Source organism: Felis catus, chromosome D2 (genome assembly GCF_018350175.1).
Source record: "Felis catus isolate Fca126 chromosome D2, F.catus_Fca126_mat1.0, whole genome shotgun sequence".
NCBI classification, from domain to species: Eukaryota; Metazoa; Chordata; class Mammalia; order Carnivora; family Felidae; genus Felis; species Felis catus.
In genome coordinates, this window is record NC_058378.1 from 17,269,907 (window position 1) to 17,291,210 (window position 21,304).

Sequence of the window (21,304 nt, forward strand, 5' to 3'; positions counted from 1 at the left end):
GCTCTTGGTTTTGGCTCAGGTCACGATCTCATGGTTTGTGAGTTTGAGGCCTGTGTCAGGCTCTGTGCGGAAGGTGCAGAGTCTGCTTGGGATTCTCTTTCTCTTCGTCTTTCTCTCTCACAAAATAAATAAGTAAAGTTAAAAAAAAGGAAGAAAGAACGCTCTTTTAGTATCTGCTGGATTCTGTTTGTGAATATTTTATTTAGGATTTTTGCATCAGTGTTTATAAGTAAATTTGGTCTGTGGTTTCCTTTTTGTGCTATTGTCGTCAGGATTTGGTCTGCTAGCTTTATACAAAGAACTTAAAGATATCCTTCTCTTTCTCTGCATTGGAACAGTTTAAAATTGCACTGGAGCATCTGTTCCATAAAGGTTTGGTGGAAATTCTATGAAAGCTTTGAGCCCGGTTCTTTGCAGGGGCCAGGGAATTGGGGGGGGGGGGGCGCGGCTAGGAGTGTTAAAAACAAGACAACGGGCTCAAAATGGAGTCATTTGTGCTAAGTCCCATGTCACTAACCAAGACTTTGCTTAATTATGATTTCAGCTCTCCCAGAAATGGAATCTAAAACCAGTCAGTCAGGAATCATCTGATCCCCACTCATTAGGTCATCTGCCTGATAGACCTATGCCATCCCCTAGAGGAAAGTCACCTTGCCATACCCAATGTGATTTTTATAATTAGAATTCCCATGTTCCCGCTCCCTTTTGCCTATAACAGTCTTTCATTTTATACAGCATCTTGGAGCCCCTTTCTATCTGCTACAGGGGATGCTGCCTGATACATGGATCATTGAATAAAGTCAATAAGATCTTTAATATTTATTCAGTTGAGTTTTTTTTTTTAATGGGGGAGTGTCCATGAGAGTTAATAAATAGCCCTTGCACAAATGTATGTTTCTTCTATGGTAAATGTTCTGCTCAGATTTCCTGGGGCACCTGGGTGGCTCAGTGGGTTGAGCGTCCAACTTTGGCTTGGGTCACGATCTCGTGGTTTGTGGGTTTGAGCCCTGCATCCGGCTCTGTGCTGACACCATGAAGCCTGGAGCTACTTCAGATTCTGTGTCTCCCTCTCTCTCTCTGCCCCTCCCTGCTTGTGCTCTGTCTCTCCCTGCCTCTCAAAAAATGAATAAATGTTAAAAAATTAATAAATAAAATAAAAAAATAGATTTCCTGTCTCTCCTCAAATCAGTTTCATAAAATTACATTTTCCTGGAATTTCCCTTCATTTAGTAATTCAGATTTATATGCATATACTTAAGAAAAGTAGTCTCTCATGATTCTTTTCATTTCCTCTGTAACTGTGATTATTTCCCCTTTGCATTTTTTTATTTTGTGAATTTGTGCTTTTGTCTCTTATGATTAGGTTAGCTAATAGTTTATTTATTTTATTTATTTTTTATTTTATTTTTTAAATTTTTTGATGTTTATTTATTTTTGAGAGAGAGAGAGAGACAGAGCATGAGAAGTGGAAGGGCCGAGAGAGGGAGACACAGAATCCAAAGCAGGCTCCAGGCTCTGAGCTGCAAGCACAGAGCCTGACACGGGGCTCGAACTCACAAACTGCCAGATCATGACCTGAGCTGAAGTCGGACACTTAACCGACTGAGTCACCCAGGCGCCCCAATTTTATTGATTTTTTTTAAAAAAGAACCTGCTTTTTATCTGTTTTACCATTTAAAAATTTCTACTCTTCAACCAGCAAAACTAAAAGGCAACCGACAGCATGGGAGAAGATATTTGCAAAGGACATATCAGATAAAGGGTTAGTATCCAAAATCTACAGGGAACTTATCAAACTCAACACCGGAAAAACAAAGAATCCAGTGAAGAAATAGGCAGAAGACATGAATAGACACTTCTCCAAAGAAGACATCCAGATGGCAACCGACATATGAAAAAATGCTCAACATCACTCATCATCCGGGAAATACAAATCAAAACCACATTGAGATACCACCTCACACCTGTCAGAATGGCTAACATTAGCAACTCAGGCAACAACAGATATTGGCAAGGATGCGGAGAAAGAGGATCTCTTTTGCACTGCTGGTGGGAATGCAAACTGGTACAGCCACTGCGGAAAACAGTATGGAGGTTCCTCAAAAAACTAAAGATAGAACTACCCTATGGTCCAGCAATTGCACTACTAGGTATTTATCCAAGGGATACAGCTATGCTGTTTCAAAGGGGCACATGCACCCAATGTTTATAGCAGCACTATCAACAGTAGTCAAAGTATGGAAAGAGCCCAAATGTCCATTGATGGATGAATGGATAAAGAAGATGTGGTATATATATATATATATATATATATATATATATATATATATATATACATACAATGGAGTATTAGTTGGCAATCAAAAAGAATGAATTCTTGCCATTTGCAATTACGTGGGTGGAACTAGAAGGTATTATGCCAAGCGAAATTAGTCAGAGAAAGACAAATATCATATGACTTCACTCACATGAAGATGTTAAGGTACAAAACAGATGAACATAAGGGAAGGGAAGCAAAAATAATATAAAAACATAAGAGACTCTTAAATATAGAGAATAAATAGAAGGTTGCTGGAGGGGTTTGGGAGTGGGGATGGGCTAAATGGGTAAGGGGCATTAAGGAATCTACTCCTGAAATCGTTGTTGCACCATGTGCTAACTAACTTGGATATAAATTATAAAAAATAAATTACAGAAAGTTAAAAAAAATTCTACTCTTTATTCATTTCTTCTTTCTTTGGCTTTATTTTATTGTTCTTTTTCTAGCTCATTGAAACAGATACTGTATTCATTAGCTTTTATTTTTTAAGATTAAGATAAGTATTTGTCTATAAATTTTGGTTCTACGATAATATATTTTTACTCTGATTATTTTTTCAATTTCTGTTTCAATTTTCTTTTTTACATAAGAGCTGTTTGAAAAAAGTTTTAAAATTTCCAAGAGGAAGGATACTTTGTTTTGCTTATTTTTGTTATCTAGTTTTACAGTTAATTTCTACTTTACTTTGTATTGTGACTAGAGATTGTACTAGTTCAGTTTTTTGGAATTTATTGAGATTTTCCTGGTAGCCTAATATATAGTCAATTTATATGAATGCTCTGTGGGTATTTGAAAAAGAAAATGAATTGTCTCTTTCCAGGGTGGACTTATTTACATATTTTTAATTCACTTGATCTGCTTGAGTCAGGAGGGATGAGGGAAAGGTTCCTACTTCTAATGTGTTTCTATTAATTTTTGTACTTCCTGTAGTTCTTCCTTAATGAATATTGAGAAAATTATTTGTCATATAGATATTTTGAATTATTACATTTTTACTGTGGATTGGAACACCTATCATTAAAAAGGAGCCTTCTTTTATTCTTTTGTTCTTTTTGCCCTAAATTCAAACTTGCATGATATTTGAGATAATACCCTTATTTTTAGAAATATTTATTTATTTTTGGGAGACTGCAAGTGAGGGAGGGGCAGAGAGAGGGGGACAGAGGATCCAAAGCAGGCTCTGTGCTGACAGGCTGACAGCAGCGAGCCCAATGTGGGGCTCAAACTCACAACCTGCGAGACCACAACCTGAGCAGAAGTTTGGCGCTCAACCGACTGAGCCCCCCAGATGCCCCTATAATTCCTTTCTTTTAATTTACCTGATATTCTTTCATCAATCTGTTATCTTAAAAGTCACCTTCAAGTAAATTCTGAGTCACTTTGTTTTGGGTATATCTTTTTGATCCAGAAAATATTAAATTTTGCCTTGTGATACAATATACTTGTCTTCTTTAATAGGTGAGTTTAACCCACTTACATTTATTGATATTACAGGTAATGTTAGATCTAATCTTGGCATCTCAATTCATGCTGTGTTTTCAGTCATCATTATCTTTAAAGTATCTTCTACTACATGATCTGTCTTTGCTTGTTTTAGGGAGAAGTTTTATCTGACAATTTGAAAATTAAATTTTTTTCTAGTGATTTCCTTTATAATTATAACTTTATAGAATATTTTTAATCCACTTGATCATTAGACAGTATATTCTGTCTCCCAGTTGTGAGAAACATGAAAGTAATATACGTGCACATTTCTTCCTTCCACTTTACCAGCCAATTTTATTTGATTATATTTTTCTTATTCTTTTAACCTTTGTATTGTTATGTATATGATGTGTCACCTTTACATTGTTTCTTTTGATCGTCTGCTAAGAAATCATCTAACTGACACACTCTGTACTTTCTATGGGCTACATAGAAATGTCTCTCTTTGTTGATAATAGTACCTCTGATCTGGAAATCATTTTTGTGTGCTATTAATATAGCCATTTCAGATTTCTTTTTATTAGAATTTGTATGGAATGTCTTTTTCCATCATTTTACCTTCATTCTTTTTTTTTTTACCTTCATTCTTTTCATGTCTTCATGTTTTAAAGTTTTACAAGACCCGTAGCATACAGTTGAGTCTTGTTTTGTTGTTTTCTATTTTTTAATCCAATATCTACTTTTTGGTTGGAGTGCTTAGTCCATTTATATTTAATATAATTATTGATAAAGTTGGATTTGAACTGCCATTTTTCCCCTTGTTTCTATTTGTCTCAGCATGTTTTTGTTCCTTGGTTTCTCCTTTTGTGCCTTCTTTTGTTTTAATCAGATATTTCTTAGTCCAAAATTTAATCTCCTTATTGGCTATTTAACTATGTCACTTTGCATTATTATCTAGGTGTTTCTCTAGATATTATCCATATACTGATCACATAACATTATATTTAACATTGAATTATTTCAAGTACAATACAGGAATTTTGAAACCGTAGGGTTCTATTTATCCAGTCCTTTGTGTGGTTGTTTCACATACACACACACATTTTGATGCTCTATTATTAGATTCATACACATTTAGGATTGCTATGTCTGCTTGGAGAATTGACCTCTTTATCATTACGCAACACTTCTCTCTATCCTCGATAATTTTCCTTGTTCTGAGGTCTGCTTTTCATGAAGTTAATATGCTACTCAAGCTTTTTTGTTAGTGTTAGCATGGTATATCTTTCTTCATCCCTTTACTTTAAACTACCTGAATCTTTATATTAATTTTTTTATAGAACACGTATAGTTGTGTCTTGTTTTTTTTTTTTTTACCCACTCTGACAATCTCTCTTAATTAGTGTATTTAGATCATCCACATAGTTGGATTAATATCTACCATATTTGTGACTGTTTTCTATTATTGCACTTGTTCTTTGTTTCTTTTTCATCCCTCTTATTCTTATTTCTCTAATTTTAATTTTTTAAAGTTTATTTATTTATTTATTTTGAGAGGGCAGGGAAGGGGCAGAGAGACAGAGGGAGAGAGAGAGAGAGAGAGAGAGAGAATCCCAAGTAGGCTCCAGCACAGAGCCTGATGCAGGGTTCAAACCCATGAACCACGAGATCATAAACTGAGCTGAAACCAAGAGTTGGATGCTTAACCAACTGAGACACTGACTCAGGCACTGACACTGGGTCAGTGACACTGACACTGGGTCAGGCACTCTCTGACTTCTCTGATTTTAACTGAGTATTTTGTTTGATTCCATTATATCTCTTCTCTTAGCAAATCAATAATAATTCTTTTTAAAAAATATTTTAGTTGTTGCCCTAGAGTTTGCAATATACATTTTTAACTGATCTAAATCAGTTAAAACTGATTTATACTGCTTTGCATGTAATGTAAGAACTTTATAATAGAGTATTTCCAATCCTTCTCCCTGGTGCATGTGACATTCATTTCACTAATCTGTGTGCTATAATTACCCAAAACATTGTTACTGTTATTTAACAGTAACAGTTATCTTTTAGATCGGTTATGAAAAAGAAAAATAAAAGATTTTATCTTACCTTCATTTATTCTTTCTCCTACCCTCTTCCTTTATTTATGTAGATTTGTGTTTCTGAATTATACCATTTATCTTATCCCTCAAGAACTTCTTTTGTCAATAATTTCTTACAAAATAGGTCTTCTGGTGATGTCCCTCAGTTTTAGTTTGTCTCAGAAAACCTATATCTCTCTTTCACTTTTGAAGGATAGTTTTTTTGAATATAGTCTTCCATGTTGGTGATTTTTTTTCTTTTAATACCTTAAATATTATATTCAACTCTCTTCTTGATAGTATGTTTTTTTAAGCATCTCTCTCTTTTTTTTTTTAGTTTATTTATTTATTTTGAGAGAGAGAGAGAGGAACAGAGGGAGGGAGAGAGAGAAACCCAAGCAGGTTCCAAGCTCAGTGCAGAGCCCGACACAGGGCTTGATCTCATGAACCGTGAAATCATGACCTAAGCCTAAGAGTGGGATGCCACCTGAGCCACCCAGGAGTCCCTTTATAGCATGGTTTCTGATAAGAAGTTCACTATAATTCTTTCTTTTGTTGTATAGGCAAGTTGTTTTATTTCTCTAGCTTCTCTCAAAAATTTCTTGCTGTCTTTCTTTTTTTGGGTTTTGAACATGATATGCATAGATAGGCTCTTTAGGTATTGGCATTTATTCTTGCTTAGTGTTTTCTGAGATCCCTGGATCTCTGTTTTGGTGTCTGACATTAATTTTGGAAAGGCTTGGCCATTATTTAAAATATTTTTCTTTCTTCTCTTTTCTTCTGGTAGTCTAATTACATGTATGTTATAGCTTTTGAAATTGTCTTCCAGTTCTTGAATATTCTGGGGTTTTTTTTTTTTTCGTTATTTTTTCTCTTTGTATTTCAGTTTGGGAAATTTTCTATTGACCCATCTTCAGACTCACTGATTCTTTGCTTGGATGTGTGCAGTCTACTGAAGAACACAAGAAAGGCATTCTGCACTGTAAGTGTTCCCAATTTCTAGTTTTCCTTTTGTTTTTGTTTTTGTCTTAGAGTTTCCCTCTCTCTGCTTATATTACCATCTGTTTTTTTGCATGACGTCTAATTTTTCTCAAACATCATCAACACAGTAATCATAGGTATTTTAATTTTTCTGACAACTTCATAATCTTTGTCATATGGGTCTGATGGTGATGCTTATTTCGTCTTTCAGACTGCGTGTGTTTGTTTGTTTGTAATTTTGCTGTATTTCACAAGGTTTGTTCCTTCCCTGCCTCTGCCAGAGCCATGAGGGGATATTTCTTGGCTTTCCACCATGAAAGCCTGATGAGTTTTCTGGAGATAAAAACCATGAGAAGGTAGAGTCTCCCTGCCCCCCAAGACTGTATCCTTCATGGGGCGCCTGGGTGGCTCAGTTGGTTAAGCGTCTGACTTTGGCTCAGGTCATGATCTCGCGGTCCGTGAGTTCGAGCCCGGCGTTGGGCTCTGTGATGACAGCTCAGAGCCTGGAGCCTGCTTCAGATTCTGTGTCTCCCTCTCTCTGACCCTCCCCGTTCATGCTCTGTCTCTCTCTCTGTCTCAAAAATAAATAAACGTTAAAAAAAAAAAGCATTTCTTAAAAAAAAAGACTGTATCCTTCAAGAGTTTCTCACTCTCATGCAACTCTACATTCAGCCTCTAGCAATTTGTCAAAATTCTTATTTAAGTGTCTCTACCAGTTTATGGCTTCACTGGCTTCAGCTCAGGGTAAACAGATTTCCTTGTGACTCTCTGGATTCCCCTGTCTCTCCAGATTTTGGGGTGGCAGTTTGCTCTACAATCTCAGTGCTCTGATGCATCCAACAGAAGTCATTAATTCTTACTTTGTTTAGCTTTTCATTGTTGTAAAGTTGGAAGAGATAACTTCTAAGCTCTTCATACGTCTAAGCTGACACTGAAAGTCAATTACCCCTCTATATAATGTCTTATTTTCTCTTGCTGATTTCAAGATTTTCTCTTTATCATTGGTTTTTTGTAGTGCGGAAGTCTGTGCCAGAATGTGGTTTTCCTTGTATTTATCCAACTTGGGGTTTGTAGAGTTTTATCAGATACTTAACCAGATATTATTCATATTTTACCAGATGTGGGGACTTAGTAATTTTTATCTTCATATTCTCTCTCTCTCTTTCTCTCAACTCTCTCTTGCTCTCCTCTTTTTGGGATCCCAAGGAAACATTATGTTGGATGTTTGATATTGTTTTATAGGCCTCTGAGGTTCTGGCTTTTTCTTCACTTGCTTTTCTTTCTTCTCTTTGGGTTGGATAGTGTTTATTTGGGTTGGATAGTGTTTATTTGTCTTCCTTCAGCTCAGGTCATGATCTCGTGGTTTATGGGTTCGAGCGCCATGTCAGGCTCTGTGCTGATGGCTCAGAGCCTGGAGACTGCTTCAGATTCTGTGTCTCCCTCTCTCTCTGTCCCTCCCCCCATTCGTGCTCTGTCTCTCTCCCTCCCTCAAAAATAAATAAACATTTAAAATAATTTTTTTTTAGTTAAAAAAACCATTGTCTGCTGAATTTAACACCTGGGTCCAGTTTCAGAAAGGGTCCATAAACGGTCTTTTACCCTGAATATAAGCCATCCTTTCCTGTTTCTTTGTGTGTCTGTTAGTTTTTGGTTGAAAACTGAATGTTATTGGTGATGTGTTGTGGAGACTCTGCATTCTGTTACATTCTTCTAGTGATTGTTGGATTTTGTTCTATTAAGGAGTCAACTTGCCTTAATTCTAAGTATAAGCTTTGTCTCCCTTATAGAGTGTGGCAGCTGATATCTCTGCTCAGGATTTTTCAGCTTCCAGCTGCTGCTTTCACAGTCTTGCCTCTGGGAGTGTTCTCCACCTTTGTAGTATGAAGTCGGCCAAGTTCGGAAAGAGTTGATTCTCAGATTCTGGATCTTGTTCTCTCTGAGGTTTCCTTGCTTCCAGCTAATCTGCCAGCCCCAGCTCTGTTCTGTGAAACCACAAGCATTATGGCTTCCACCTTTATACCATATTGGGCTGTGCATGAGTTGGAAACACATATAGTCAAAAAAGCAGCAAATACACATAATGCATCTGGGGCAGTTCTGGCTTTTGAGAACACATTCCTCTCTCTCATCTGCCTCTTATTTCTTTGAGCCCCTCCGAGCCTCTGTTACATATGCCTATCTTAGTTGTCAGCCAAAGATTTGGGTAGAATTTATACTCCTATATGGGAACCTACACTGTCTGTGGTTCTTCTGCTTCCAGCATTTCCTCCTAAATTTCCAGGTGTTCTGAAATCCTTAGCTCTATCTTTTAACTCCTTAGGCCAGTAAAACTTTAGCATTCTCCCGTCTAAGCCAAATTCAAGTTGGAAAATATACAGTCAAAATATACAGCAAATACAAATCTTATCCAGTGCAGTTCTTTTTCAAATGCAGATTCCTCTGTTGTTTCTACCTCCCATATTTTTTTTTTAATTTTTTTTTCAACGTTTATTTATTTTTGGGACAGAGAGAGACAGAGCATGAACGGGGGAGGGGCAGAGAGAGAGGGAGACACAGAATCAGAAACAGGCTCCAGGCTCTGAGCCATCAGCCCAGAGCCTGACGCGGGGCTCGAACTCCCGGACCGCGAGATCGTGACCTGGCTGAAGTCGGACGCTTAACCGACTACGCCACCCAGGCGCCCCATCTACCTCCCATATTTTACTAGGACTGTCCCCACCTGCCCAGCAGAATCTCCCCCATGCATATAGTTTAGCAGTTAGCCAGGGATGTGAGCAATGTTCACATTCGTATTTTGGGGTTTATTCCTTCTGGAAGTTTCCTGACTTCAAGATATCACCCCTAAATAGTCTTCTCTTCTGCCAACATTGAGCTCCATCTTCTACCACCTGTAGCCATGAAGGCTGTGATTTTTAGCAGTAGGATTTTTGGTTGGGGCAGAAATTCAAAATAAGCCACAAACTTACAATTCTTACTCTTACAGTCCTCTTTCAATAGTAAATTCCCCTGCAGTTACTACCTGCTTTAGTCACTTTCCAAGATCTTCAGAAGGTTGAGAAAAAAAAATTTGGGTGGGGGCGGCAGGTCGCCTGGGTGGCTCAGTTGGTTAAGTGTCCAACTTCAGTTCAGGTCATGATCTCAGGGTTCATGAGTTTGAGCCCCTCCTCGGGTTCTGTGCTGATAACTCAGAGCCTGGAGTCTGCTTCAGATTCTGAGTCTCCCTCTGTCTCTGCCCCTCCCCTGCTCATAATCTGTCTCCCTTTGTCTCTCAAAAAATGAATAAATGTTAAAAAAAAAAAAAAAAGAGGGGCACCTAGGTGGCTCACTCGGTTAAGGGACTGACTTTGGCTCAGGTCATGATCTCACGGTTCTTGAGTTCGAGCCCCGCGTCGGGCTCTGTGATGACAGCTCAGAGCCTGGAGCCTCCTTCAGATTCTGTGACTCCCTCTCTCTCTGCCCCTTCCCTGCTCATGCTGTGTCTCTCTTTCTCTCTCAAACATAAATAAACATTAAAAAAAATTTTTTTTTAAAAAGAAAAAATTTTGACAGTTTTTTTTAAGTTTATTTATTTTGAGAGAAACAGAGACAGCACAAGTGGGGGAGGGACAGACAGAGGGAGACACAGAATCCCAAGCAGGCTCCACATTGTCGGCATGGAGCCCAATGTGGGGCTCGAACCCACAAAACCATGAGATCATGACCTGAGTCGAAACGAAGAGTCAGTCTCCTAACTGACTGAGCCACCCAGGTGCCCCTTGACAGTTTTTATAAAACTTTGTGGGAGAAGCTTGCTGGAAAACTTTATGCTCTAGGCATTATGGGAAATCCCAAAGAGGTGTTTTGTTTTGTTTGCTATTTGCTTTTAACTTTTCTTTCCCTTTTTTTACATTGTGGTATCATGATATCCATTCTGTAAGTTTTCTTTTTGAATACCTATCTTTGAATGACACAAGACCTTCCCGGCCCAGTTCCTTAAAAGAGATTCATCTGGGAGGGGAGCCAGAGTAAGTTTTCTTATCCTACAGGATTGAGTATGTGAGTGATTTCTTCGGTGATTTACTTTGTCCTCGACAACTGAGAGGAGAGGTTGAGGTCTGTTCACGATGCTATCTTTCTCCTCCATTCTGTCACACCGACAGAAAGCTCTCTAAAAATGTGGTTTGTCGATACGATCGCTTGTTCAGCCTCCATTTCCTCTGCTTTGCTTTGGAATCAAACTGATTGAAACTGTTGGCTCCCTATTGTTGCACTTCTTAAAAGTCTGCGTATGTTTTTTTACTCAAGTATAGTAGACATACACTATCATATTGGTTCCAGGCGTACAACACGGTGAATCACCATTTATATACATTACGAAGTGATCACCACGATGAGTTTTGGGCATGCTCTGCATTTTTTTTTTTTTTTTTGCAATCCTAGTTGGCCTTCATTATTAGACAGCCCTTCCTGCTATTTTTTGATTTGGGCTTTCTAATGTTGCCCAGTTTTTTCAAGGATGATGTTGGCCTGTCTGTTTCTTGTTCTTTTCGCTCCTTTCGGTTGGTTTCTCAGAGGAACTGACAGAAACACTGAACTAACTTTACCACCTACAACTAGAAGCAATCTAGTTGTAAGTTTTTCAAACCTTCCACTTTAAAATAATTGTAGACGCGCATAAAGTTGTAAGAGATAGTGCAGAGAGATCCTGTGAACATTTTACTCAGCGTCTCCAATGATAACATCTTGCAAAACTGTAACACAATACGTAACCAAGGCACTGACATTGAAACAGTCAAGATACAGAACATTTCCATCGCCACAGGGGTCCCTCCTGTTTCCCTTTGATAGACACACCCACTTCCCTCCACTACATCCCCCTCCTTAACCCCAGGCAGCCACTAATCTGTTCCCCATTTCTATGATTTCAAGAATGTCATAGTCTCTGGCCATACCACACTGAATGCTCCAATCTTGATCTCATCTGATCTCACAAGCTTTGCAGGATCAGGCCTGGTTAGTATTTGGATGGGAACTGCCTAGAAATACCAGGTGCTGTAGGCTTAAAAAAAAAAAAAAGTTAATAAATTACACAGTATGTACCTTTCTGCATTGGCTTTTGTTACTCAGCAAACTTCTCTGGAGTTTCATCTAGGTCGTTGTCTTTATCAATTGTTTATTCCTTTTTGTTGTTGAGTAGCATTATATTACAATATGTGCGGATGGGGGTGCCTGGGTGGCTCAGTTGGTTAAGCATCCGACATGGGCTCAGGTCATGATTTTGTGGTTCGTGAGTTCGAGCCCCGCATCAGGCTCTGTGCTGACAGCTCAGAGCCTGGGGCCTGCTTCGGATTCTGTGTCCTCCTCTCTCTCCGTCCCACCCCTGCTTGTGTTCTCTCTCTGTTCTTCAGAAATGAATAAACATTAAAAAAATTACAAAAAATAATATGTGCGGATGTTAATCATATGTTAATAATACGTTAATAAGTATGGATGTACCAGTTTGTTTAACGATATACCTATTGAAGAATATCTGGCTTGTTTCCAGTTTGGGGCTTTAATGAATGAAATTTCTATAAACATTCATATACAGGTTTTTGCATCAGCCTAAGTTTTCATATTTGTAGGATAAAGACCCAGGAGTAAACTTGCTGGATTGTATGGTAAAGGTATGTTTGATTTTTAAAAAATTTTTTTTTCAACGTTTATTTATTTTTGGGACAGAGAGAGACAGAGCATGAACGGGGGAGGGGCAGAGAGAGAGGGAGACACAGAATCAGAAACAGCCTCCAGGCTCTGAGCCATCAGCCCAGAGCCCGACGCGGGGCTCGAACTCACGGACCGCAAGATGGTGACCTGGCTGAAGTCGGATGCTTAACCGACTGCGCCACCCAGGCGCCCATATGTTTGATTTTTAAAGAAACTGCCAAAATGTTTTCCAAAGTGCTTACATCATTTTACATTACCATCAGTAATTTATGATCTCTCTCTCTTTTGTCTTATGATAGCATAAGACAAAAGGGTCTTGTGAGTTTTACTATTTTTATTTTAGCCATTCTGACAGGTATGTTGTGATAGCTCATTGTGGTTTTAATTTGCACTTCCCTAGTAGCTAATGACGCTTGAACACATTTTCATATGCTCGTTTGCCATCTGTATTTCCTCTTTGGTGAAATGTCTCTTTGTGTCTTTTGCTCATTTCCTAACTGTTGGGATTTTATTGTTGGATTTTGAGATTCTTTATTCCTTTTTCAGATATGTGGTTTGCAAATATTTCTCCTGGTTTGCACGTTATCTTTTCCTCTTAGCACGATCTTTTGCAGAGCAAGGTTCTTTTATTTTGATGAAGTTCATTTTATTAATTTTTAATTTTGTGGAGCATGCTTTGGTGTCAAGTCTAAAGAACTTTTTGCCTAGCCCTGTATCCTGAAGGTTTTCTCCTTTTTTTTTGCTGAAAGTTTTATAAGATTTACATTTTACATTTAAGTCTGTGATCCATTTTGAGTTAACTTTTGTATAAGATGTGAAACTTATGTTGAGGTTTTTCTGTTTTGTTTTGTTTTTGCCTATGAATGTCCAGGTGGAAAGGTGATCTTCACTTCATTGAATTGTTTTTGCATTTCTATCAAAAATCAGGTGAGTATATGGGGCGGGTGGCTCAGTCGGTTAAGCGTCCAACTTCAGCTCAGGTCATGATCTCACGGTTCATGGGTTTGAGCCCCGCATCCGGCTCTGTGCTGACAGCTTGGAGCCTGGAGCCTGCTTCAGATTCTGTGTCTTCCTCTCTCTCTGCCCTTCCTCCACTCATGCTCTGTCTCTCTCTGTCTCAGAAATAAACATTTAAAAAAGAATTTAAAAATATCAGTTGGGTATATTGTATGGGTCTGCTTGTGGGTTTTCCGTCTTTCTTATTGATTTACATGCCTATCCCTTTGCTAATACCACAGGGCTGTGATTACTGTAGATGCATAACAAGGCTTAAAAATGGGTTGACTGATTCCTCCCATTTTATTCACCTTTTTCAAAATGATCTTACTCATTCTAGTTCCTTTGCCTCTAGTTCCTTAGCCTCTAAGCTTTATAGTTTAGAATAATCTTGTCCACCCCTCCCCAGCTCATGCTCTGACTCTCTCTCTCAAAAATAAATAAACATTAAAAAATTTTTTTTAAACAGCAACAACAAAAAACCAAAATAGAATAATCTTGTCCACATTAAAAAAAAAGCTTGCTAAGATTTTGTTAGAAAATTGCATTAAACCTGTATATTAATTTGGGGAGAATTGATGTTTTTTACCATGTTGTGTCTTCCAATCTACAAACAGGATATATCTTGCCACTTCTGTCTTTTATCAGTGTTTGGGTGGCTTTCAGCATACAAGTGTTTTCCCTATTTTGTTAGATTTATAACCTAAGTATTTCATTTTATTCTGAGTGATTGTAAATCGTATTACATTTTTAATCCTGGTGTCCACATGTTCGTTGTGAGTATATAGAAATACGTTAGATGTTTGTTTGTTTATCTTCCATTCTGTGACCTTGAATTCAGTTATTAATCGTAGGAAGGTTTTGGAGATTCGACAAGTTTTTGTTTTCGTTTTTTTTTAATGTAGGCAGTTATGTCATCTGTAAACAGGGATAATTTTATTTCTTCCTTCCCAAACCACCTACCTTTTACACACTTTCCTGCCCGGCAGATAGCCTTGCTTTGCTCCTGAGATTATTGTAAAACCTTCTGTCTTTCACCACTAGGTATAATGTTAGGTGTAGGATTTTTATAGGTGCTCTTTAATAAGTTGAGGAAATATAGAAAATATAGAAAACTTACCTCCCTTTATATCTGCCTTTCTATCCCATTTATATTATGATATTCTTGAACATTTACTCTGCATACATTTGGAGCCACATCAGATGCTATTACAAATTTCGCTTCCACCATCAAACATAACATAGAAAAGTCAAAGGGGGGTGTCTGGGTGGCTCAGTTTTTTTGAGCATCCAACTCTTGGTTTCAGCTCAGGTCATAATCCCAGAGTTGTGGGATCAAGTCCTGCTTTGTGCTCCGTGCTGAGCATGGACCCTGCTTAAGATTCTCTTTCCCGCTTTGGTCTTCTTCCCTGCTTGCACCACTCTCTCAATCTTTCTCCCTAAAATGTATATATATTCTCTCTAATATGTATTTAAATATATGATCTATATTTATATTTAAATATATCTATATAGATCTATATCTAAAAAATATATTTTGTATATTCATAAACTTATTATATTTATTAATCTTCAAATTTATTATATTTGTATTTTAGATACATATCTATATATGTTAAATTAAGTTTTTTTAATATGAAATTTATTGACAAATTGGTTTCCATACAACACCCAGTGCTCATCCCAAAAGGTGCCCTCCTCAATACCCATCACCCACCCTCTCCTCCCTCCCACCCCCCATCAACCCTCAGTTTGTTCTCAGTTTTTAACAGTCTCTTATGCTTTGGCTCTCTCCCACTCTAACCTCTTTTTTTTTTTTTCCTTCCCCTCCCCCATGGGTTCCTGTTAATTTCTCAGGGTCCACATAAGAGTGAAACCGTATGGTATCTGTCTTTCTCTGTATGACTTATTTCACTTAGCATCACACTCTCCAGTTCCATCCACGTTGCTACAAAAGGCCATATTTCATTTTTTCTCATTGCCACGTAGTACTCCATTGTGTATATAAACCACAATTTCTTTATCCATTCATCAGTTGATGGACATTTAGGCTCTTTCCATAATTTGGCTATTGTTGAGAGTGCTGCTATGAACATTGGGGTACAAGTGGCCCTATGCATCAGTACTCCTGTATCCCTTGGATAAATTCCTAGCAGTGCTATTGCTGGGTCATAGGGTAGGTCTATTTTTAATTTTCTGAGGAACCTCCACACTGCTTTCCAGAGTGGCTGCACCAATTTGCATTCCCACCAACAGTGCAAGAGGGTTCCCATTTCTCCACATCCTCTCCAGCATCTATAGTCTCCTGATTTGTTCATTTTGGCCACTCTGACTGGCGTGAGGTGATACCTGAGTGTGGTTTTGATTTGTATTTCCCTGATAAGGAGCGACGCTGAACATCTTTTCATGTGCCTGTTGGCCATCCGGATGTCTTCTTTAGAGAAGTGTCTATTCATGTTTTCTGCCCATTTCTTCACTGGGTTATTTGTTTTTCGGGTGTGGAGTTTGGTGAGCTCTTTATAGATTTTGGATACTAGCCCTTTGTCCGATATGTCATTTGCGAATATCTTTTCCCATTCCGTTGGTTGCCTTTTAGTTTTGTTGGTTGTTTCCTTTGCTGTGCAGAAGCTTTTTATCTTCATAAGGTCCCAGTAATTCACTTTTGTTTTTAATTCCCTTGCCTTTGGGGATGTGTCGAGTAAGAGATTGCTACGGCTGAGGTCAGAGAGGTCTTTTCCTGCTTTCTCCTCTAAGGTTTTGATGGTTTCCTGTCTCACATTTAGGTCCTTTATCCATTTTGAGTTTATTTTTGTGAATGGTGTGAGAAAGTGGTCTAGTTTCAACCTTCTGCATGTTGCTGTCCAGTTCTCCCAGCACCATTTGTTAAAGAGGTTGTCTTTTTTCCATTGGATGTTCTTTCCTGCTTTGTCAAAGATGAGTTGGCCATACGTTTGTGGGTCTAGTTCTGGGGTTTCTATTCTATTCCATTGGTCTATGTGTCTGTTTTTGTGCCAAAATTAAGTTTAAAAAACCATAAAACTCAAGGGAAGAAGGAAAGTATATTGTATTTACCCATATTTTTGTTTGCCAAGTTGTCTTCCTTCCTGATGTCCTAAGATTCCTTCCTTTATCATTTCCTTTCTGTTTAGAGAAATTCCTTTAGGGTAGATCTACTCGTGACAAGTTCTCTTTGTTCTCCTTCGTCTAAAAATGTCTGATTTCTTCTTCATGCTTGAAATATATTTTCCATGCATATAGGATTCTAGGTTGACCGTTCTTTTGTTGTAGCACTTAAAAATGTTGTACTACCTCCTTCCCTCCATGGTTTCTGATGAGAAATCCTCTGCATTTGAGTTGGTTTTCTCCTAAAGGTCATTTGTCTCATGCTGCTTTCAAGATTTTTCTTTGTCTTTAGTTTCCGGACAAAAACTATTATGTGTCTTGGTGTGGATTACTTTGGATTTTTCTATTTGGTGTTAGTTCAGCTCCTTGAATCTGCAGGTTTACATCTTTTACAAAACTTGGGATCTTTTCAGCCGTTATGTTTTCTAGAATTTTTTCGTTCCTGGCTTTTTTCTTTCCCTCTGAGATTCTGATGACACATAAGTTAGATCTTTTGTTATATACCCACAGATCCCTTAGGTTCTGCTTTGTTTGTTTTGTTTTGTTTTGTTTTGCAAGTTTTTAGATTGGATAATTTCTCTTGTTCTGTCTTACAATTTACTAATTCTTTCCTCTATGGCCCCTCCATTCTCCCGGTGAGCCCATCCATTGAGGCTTTTTATTTCAGTTTTTGCCTTTTTCACTTTTAAAATTTCCATTTGGTTTTTCTTTGTATCTTGTGTTCTTTGCTAAGACTTGATATTTTTTTCATTTGTTTCAAGCTTGTTTGTAATTGCTTGTTGAAGCATTTTTATGAAGCATTTTATGACTGCTTTAAAAAAAATCTCCTGCCAGATAATTCTATTATCTCTGTCTCTTGGTGCTATCATTTATTAATGATCTTTTTTTCATTCAGTTTGAGATACTCTGGGGACTTGGTATGCTGAGTGATTTCCTATTAAAAATTGGACATTCTCATAATATATTAGGAGACTCCAAACCTTATTTAAATCTTCCAATTTAGCTTCTGACACCACTCCAGAAGGGAAAGGGGAGAATTCCAGGCAGCAGTAGTAATCCAGGTTTCCTGAGTTAGCTTCTGTTGAAACCTGAGGGCTTCTGTTGGGGGGTGGTGAGAGTTCCACTTCCCAGTAGGCCTCCACAGCTACTTCTGTGGGTAAAAAGGTTAGGACTATCTTGTTACAGTTCCCCATGTGACCTCCAATGGCAACAAGGGATGGAGAGGCTCACTGAGGCCCTCCAGGGATGAAAGTTTCTGCTCCCTACTCAGCCCTCTTTCATACAACTCCCCCGGGGGTGGGGGGGATTGGGGTGCCTCATTACGGTCCAATGAGGATGGAAGTCTAGTCCCCCCGCCCTTGGACTTTGGCCATGGGTAGAGTATGGCCATGGCCATAGTTTTTTCTGAGGAGTTTGACTGGATTAGAGCTGTTATTATCCAAAAATTCTGTCTTGCTAAGCTGCCCCTTTCTTTGTCCTTTACCTAGAGAGAGCAGGTTTTGTTTGTTTGTTTGTTTTGTTTAATCTGTGCCCTTTGAGCTTAAGAAGCAACAACCTGGAAACACCAAAGTCTGCAATATATGAACTTACCAGTGTGTAATTCTTCAGTGTATTAGTTTGTTAAGGTTGACATAAGAAGTACCACAGACTGGGTGGCATACACAAGAGAAATTTATTTTCTCACAGTTCCGGAAGCTAGAAGTCCAAGATCAAGATGTCAGCAGGATTTGTTTTTTCTAAGGCTTGTAGATGATTGCCTTCTCTCTGTGTCCTCACACGCTGTGCACATGTGCCTCTGGTATCTTTTTATGTGTCCAACTTTCCTCTTCTTCTAAGGACACCAATCATATTGGATTACAGTCCTCCCTAATGACCTCATTTGACCTTAATCACCTCTTAACGATCCTGTCTCCAAATACAGTCACATTTGGAGCAAGTGGGAGTTAGGACTTCAATATATTTGCTTTATTTTATTTTTTATATTTTATTATTTTTTTCTTAATGTTTAAATTTTAGTTAACATACAGTGCACTATTGGTTTCAGGAATAAAATCCAGTGATACATTACTTGTATACCATACCCAGTGTTCACCACAGCAAGTGCCCTTCTTAGTACCCATGACCCATCTAGCCCATCTCCCACCCACCTTCCTCCGTCAACCTATAGTTTGTTCTCTAGCGTTAAGGGTTTGTTTCCCTCTCTTCTTTCCCCCCACTCTTCCCATATGTTCATCTGTTTTGTTTCTTAAGTTCCACATATGAGTGAAATCATATGGCATTTATCTTTCTCTGATTGACTTATTTCACTTAGCATAATACATTCTAGCTCCAGCCACGCCATTGCAAATGGCAAGATTTCATTCTTTTTGATGGCTGAGTAATATTCCACGGTGTATATAGACCACATCTTCTTTATCCATTCATCAGTTGCTAAAAACTTGGGGTCTTTCCATAGTTAGGCTATTGTTCATATGCCTTTTAGAGAGGAACACAATTTAGCTCATGACACTTTGGTCCCAAAGTGCCTGGTTTATCTGCCTCTTTTCCACCTTTCAGAGTCATTTATATTTGTTTTATGTATAATGTCCAGGGTTTTAGCTGTACTTAGTGGGAAGAATAGTGAAGGGTATGTGTACTCTATCCTTCCAAAAACAGAAGTCTCTCATTGAGTTGTCAGACTATTAAAACATATTCAATAGCCTAGGCAAGGTATGGACTGAGGCCAAAGAGCAGAGCTGTTTACAATGGAGCTCTTCAAATTCTCAGGCAACGGAGCTCTTAAAAGGTGACTCAGCATAAGAGAAGAGTGACAAAAAAAATAAAAAGTTAGGTCCAAGAATCGATGGAGCGTTGTAGTAATAAAGTTGCAAAGGACAAGGTACTAGGTGGGTTGGGTTAGGAGATCAAACAGAAGGCTCTCAACTAGCTAGAGTATCAGGAAAGGCTTGGTTCTGAGCACAATACCAGAACCTATCCAAATTACCCATCCCAGGGCTGTGGGCTCACCTTGGGAATGGCTCTAGAGAGAATCTGAGGAATTATAATACTGTGGGGTAAGACCACTTTTCTTAAGGATAAGGAACCCAGTACAGAGTATGACACAGAGAGAAAGCCACCTCTCATCCCATTGGATAGTTGTTGCATTGGCCAGCTGATAGAGGTTTGCCCCGAGACCAGCTGGGTCCATGCAGCAATACCTCTGGCAATGGCAGATGTCCTGCTACATTGACCAGAGTGACCTCCAACCCCAGGGCCCCTAGAGTGGCAGCCCTGGTGCTCATGAAGCTGAGATCAGCAGACACTGGAGGCCCAAATGGAGTGGTGGCTCTGATGACTATTGGGGCAGGTCCAAGCTTCCCCTGCCCCCAGCAGGCAGCAGCAGAGTCCCCTGAGCATGCCTAGGACTTCTCACATATATCTGAGCAAGTTTATCCCTGGGAAAAAGCTGCATTTCCTGCTAGTCATGTAAGTGGCTACAGAAGCATCAAGATTTATGACATTGATGTAAAAATGACCTGACTTGTAGTTAGCGGGTACATTAAGGGAAGCACATTTGTCATTATTACAGCCCTTGTCGAGTCTCTGGGCTATGGCCAGGAGGGGAAATGTGGATTTGAAAAATGCAAACATCATTTCTTCTGCAGGAAGTACTCCCACACCTCCTGTTTCCCCACAGTCCTTCAGCCTGTCTGGATGCTACTTTGTTCCTAATCTTCGAGCCAGAATGGTGAGACATGCTATAGAAGTGCACGGAAGGGAAACTTATCTGGAGCTGAAAGGTAGCCGCTGGGGTCAGCACAACATATCCTGATTCCCACCTTCATTTTCCGGGAGCAAAAGGAGGGCTGGACCTTCGCATGTGCTGCAGACACGCCCAGCACTGACCCTGGAACGTGCACGCATCTTCCTTTCATGAGCATCAGCTCTGCAGTCCCAGATTCGAACTTAGCACTTGATGGAGACGAAGGGTAGACTTTCCCCTTCCTTTGATGCTTCAGAAAGGCCCTCCTCAGGGACCCAAGGACTCTTAAGATGAAAGGAAGTGACACTGTTACCTGTTATCTTGGGCAGATTCCCCAGGAAGAGGAAAGTGGCACCATTTTGGTGACAGTAGGCAAGAGCTATATGTAGTCCTGCAATGACATCTTTGATTGTACTTAAAACTCAGGGGGCACCTGGGTGGCTCAGGTGGTTAAGCAACCAACTTGGGCTCAGGTCATGATCTCACGGTTTATGGGTTTCAGCCTCACATCAGGCTGTGTGCTGATGGTTCAGAGCCTGGAGCCTGCTTTGGATTCTGTCTCCCTCTCTCTCTACCCCTCCTCCACTCACACTCTGTCTTTCAAAAATGAATAAACATTTAAAAAAATGTAAAAGAATAAAAAAAATTTAAAAATTAAAAAAAAAAAATAAAACTCCGACCATTTTTATCTCTGGTTTTCTTTTCTTTTTTTTTTTTTTAATTTTTTTTAACGGTTATTTATTTTTTTTTCTTTTTTTTTATTATTTTTTAAATACTTCTTTTTTTTTTAACGTTTATTTATTTTTGAGACAGAGAGAGACAGAGCATGAACGGGGGAGGGGCAGAGAGAGAGGGAGACACAGAATCCGAAACAGGCTCCAGGCTCCGAGCTGTCAGCACGGAGCCCGACACGGGGCTCGAACCCACGGACCGCGAGATCGTGAC